Source organism: Eschrichtius robustus, chromosome 5 (genome assembly GCF_028021215.1).
Source record: "Eschrichtius robustus isolate mEscRob2 chromosome 5, mEscRob2.pri, whole genome shotgun sequence".
Classification (NCBI taxonomy): Eukaryota; Metazoa; Chordata; class Mammalia; order Artiodactyla; family Eschrichtiidae; genus Eschrichtius; species Eschrichtius robustus.
The window spans coordinates 140,924,261-140,928,526 of record NC_090828.1 but is presented as its reverse complement, the minus strand read 5'-3'; the positions used below and the strand labels follow the sequence as shown (position 1 = coordinate 140,928,526).

At 38.9% G+C, this 4,266-nt stretch overlaps 1 pseudogene; it reads left to right on the top strand.

The window, feature by feature from the left end:
- LOC137764977 (PDZ domain-containing protein 11 pseudogene) lies at window positions 1–840 on the top strand (annotated as a pseudogene).
- The last annotated feature ends 3,426 nt before the right edge of the window (window positions 841–4,266 follow it).

Sequence of the window (4,266 nt, the reverse complement as noted above, 5' to 3'; positions counted from 1 at the left end):
GTACGGGGCGTCTGGGGCCTGCCGGCGGGAGAGGTGGTACGACGATTTTTACAGCGCCGTGGGCGCAGGACTCAGGGCCTTGCTGGAGATGGACAGCCGGATTCCTTATGAAGACTACCCGGTGGTTTTCCTGCCTGCCTATGAGAATCCCCCAGCATGGATTCCTCCTCATGAGAGGGTATACCACCCAGACTACAACAATGAGTTGACCCAGTTTCTGCCCCGTATCATCACACTGAAGAAGCCCCCTGGAGCTCAGTTGGGATTTAACATCCGAGGAGGAAAGGCCTCCCAGCTAGGCATCTTCATCTGCAAGGTGATTCCAGACTCTGATGCACATCGAGCAGGACTTCAGGAAGGGGACCAAGTCCTAGCTGTGAATGATGTGGATTTCCAAGATATTGAGCACAGCAAGGCTGTTGAGATCCTGAAGACAGCTCGAGAAATCAGCATGCGTGTCCGCTTCTTTCCCTATAATTATCACCGCCAGAAAGAGAGGACTGTGCACTAGAGAGTTGCAACCCACAGCCCTCCACATGGAATCTTCTAGGATGAGCTAGCTAGGCCTCAGGGAAGCCACTTGGGAAACTCTACTCTCAGCCCCACCCTGGCAGAGTGGAGTAGGGAGGATGGGGAGACAGCGAGGCCCTGCCCTGAGCCAGCTGGCCAACTGCATTATCCCACCCGTACTGCACTTTGAGTTCCCTAGTTTTCTAGGTGGGCTTCATTCCCTGGAAGGAGAAGGATGATGATGTCTAGGTATCACTTAGCCTGTGGAGAACCCTGCTAGAGAAGGCAACTGACATTTATTGAATACCATGTGCGAGGCAATTCCACATATGTCGTGTCATTTTCATTAACGTCTACAAATCTTGGGGGCCTCCCACCTAATCTGCCTGGCCATCTCATCCCATCCTTATAGTACCAGTCACACACTTTGGAGACTCCAGTGGAACCCCGTTTTCCCCCACTCCCTCCTTCTGTCTTCTCCCTCCAAAAAAGTAAAACACAATGCTGAGGAAAAAAAAAAAATAAAAAAAAATAAAAATAAAAAGTACCCTTTACTGCTGCAACAGTGAAGTACAGTTCCTTAGTACATAACACTCCTTTTTTTTCTGGTCTACATTCTGGTTCCTTGTCACCATCCTGGGTTCCAAGTGAATATGAAAACACAAGGGGAAATAGTTTCCTCAAAATCACTAGTTCAACTGGTTTAACCTATTTACAAAAACAGGAAGGTCTGTCAGAATGAGAAAGTTCTTAGAGACCAAGGAGTTGGTACATGGGCACTCCAGCAGGTGACCACTACACCAACCATTCTTTTTTCAGATCATTATTCCTAGGGGTTTATTGATTTTATAAATCAAGTTTGGGCTTTGTTAATTTTCTGTATGGTTATTCATTTTCTATTTAACTAATTTCTGCTCTTTTTATTTACTTCACTTACTTGGGTTTGATTTGCTCATTTTTTTTTTCTAGCTTCTTAAGAGGAAACTTGGATAACTGGTTTTAAACTTATCTTTTTTCTTTTTTTAATGTAAGTATTTAAAGCTATACATTTCCCTCGAAGCACCACTGTAGCTACATCTTACCAAATTTGATATGTTAAATTTTTATTATCATTATTTGAAATATTATATAATTTCTTTGTTATTTCTTCTCTAAAGCATGGGGTTTTATAAAATGTATTGTTCAATTTCCAAATATTTAGGGCTTTTCTAGATATCTTATTATTACTGTTTTCTAATTTAATTCCAGTGTGGTCAGAGAACATTTGTAATATTTTAATATATTGGTTTACATTGACCCAGAATATCTCAGTGTAATGGAAATAAATGGAAATGCTAGAGTAATGGAAATAAAAACAAAAATAAACAAATGGGACCTAATGAAACTTAAAAGCTTTTGCACAGCCAAGGAAACCATAAACAAGACCAAAAGACAACCCTCTGAATGGGAGAAAATATTTGCAAATGAAGCAACTGACAAAGGATTAACCTCCAAGATTTACAAGCAGCTCATGCAGCCCAATAACAAAAAAACAAACAACCCAACCCAAAAATGGGCAGAAGACCTAAATAGATATTTCTCCAAAGAAGATATACTGATTGCCAACAGACACATGAAAGAATGCTCAACATCATTAATCATTAGAGAAGTGCAAATAAAAACTACAATGAGATATCATCTCACACCGGTCAGAATGGCCATCATCAAAAAATCTAGAAACAATAAATGCTGGAGAGGGTGTGGAGAAAAGGGAACACTCTTGCACTGTTGGTGGGAATGTAAATTCATACAGCCACTATGGAGAACAGTATGGAGGTTCCTTAAGAAACTAAACATAGAACTACCATATGACCCTGCAATCCCACTACTGAGCATATACCCTGAGAAAACCATAATTCAAAAAGAGTCATATACCAAAATGTTCATTGCAGCTCTATTTACAATAGCCAGGACATGGAAGCAACCTAAGTGTCCATCATCGGATGAATGGATAAAGAAGATGTGGCACATATATACAATGGAATATTACTCAGCCATAAAAAGAAATGAAATGGAGGTATTTGTAGTGAGGTGGATGGAGTTAGAGTCTGTCATACAGAGTGAAGTAAGTCAGAAAGGGAAAAACAAATACAGTATGCTAACACATATATATGGAATCTAAGGGGAAAAAAAAAGTCATGAAGAACCTAGTGGCAAGACGGGAATAAAGACACAGACCTACTAGAGAATGGACTTGAGGATATGGGGAGGGGGAGGGGTAAGATATGACAGGGTGAGAGAGTGGCATGGACATATATACACTACCAAATGTAAAATAGATAGCTAGTGGGAAGCAGCCGCATAGCACAGGGAGATCAGCTCGGTGCTTTGTGACCACCTAGAGGGGTGGGATACGGAGGGTGGGAGGGAGGGAGACGCAAGAGGGAAGAGATATGGGAACATATGTATATGTATAACTGATTCACTTTGTTATAAAGCAGAAACTAACACACCATTGTAAAGCAATTATACTCCAATGAAGATGTTAAAAAAAAAAAAAAAGACTGAAAACGAGTGAGGAAAGCCTATTTGATCTAAGGAATGACATCAAAAGAGCCAATTTGCAAATTATCAGAGTTCCAAGGGGAGAGGAGAGGGAAAAGGAGACAGAAAGTTTATTTAAAGAAATAGTAGCTGAGAATGTACCAAATCTGGGGAGAGATTTGGATAACCAAGTTCATGAAGCTCACAGGTCACCAAACAAAATCAACTTAAAGAGTTCCTCTCAGTGACACATTATAATAAAACTCAAAAAACAAAGACAAAGAGAGAATCTTAAAGGCAGCAAGACCAAAGAAATTGTAACTTATCAGAGATGAAGAGAACTTAAAGAGATGAAAAAAAGATATTCCATGCAAATGATAAAGAAAAGAGAGAAGGAGTAGCTATACGTAGACAAAAATAGATCTTAAACTAAAAACAGTAACAAGAGAAAGACAAATTCTTGATGAATTGACCTCTTTATCATTATATATATAAAACAGTCATAAATATATGTGCACTCAACATCAGAGCACCCAAATACATTAAACAAATACTAACAGAGCTGAAGGGAGAAATAGACAACAGTAGGGGATTTCAATTCCTCACTTTCAACAATGGATAGGTCATCCAGACAGAAAATCAATAAGTAAACATTGAATGTGATCTATACTTTATACCAAATGGACCTAACAGACATGTACAGAACATTCCATCCAACAGCATCAGAATACACATTCTTCTTAATGCACATGGAACCTTCTTTATGATAGGTCATGTGATAGGTCACAAAAGAAGTCTCAGCAAATTTAAGAAGATTGAAATCATACAATGTATCTTTTCCAACCACAATGGCATAAAACTAGAAATCAATAACAGAACAAAAGTTGGAAAGTTCTGAAATACTTGGAAATTAAACAACACACCCCTGAATGGGTCAAAGAACAAATCCAAGGGAAAAATCAAATATCTTGAAAAAATGAAAAATAGAAACAAAAAATATCACAACCTATGGAATGCGACAAAAGCAGTTCTAAGTGGGAAGTTTATAGTGATTAATACCTACATTAATGAAGCAACTGACAAAGATTAATCTCCAAAATTTACAAGCAGCTCATGCAGCTCAATATCAAAAAGCAAACAACCCAATCCAAAAATGGGCAGAAGACCTAAATAGACATTCCTCCAAAGAAGATATACAGATTGCCAACAAACACATGAAAGGATGCTCAACAT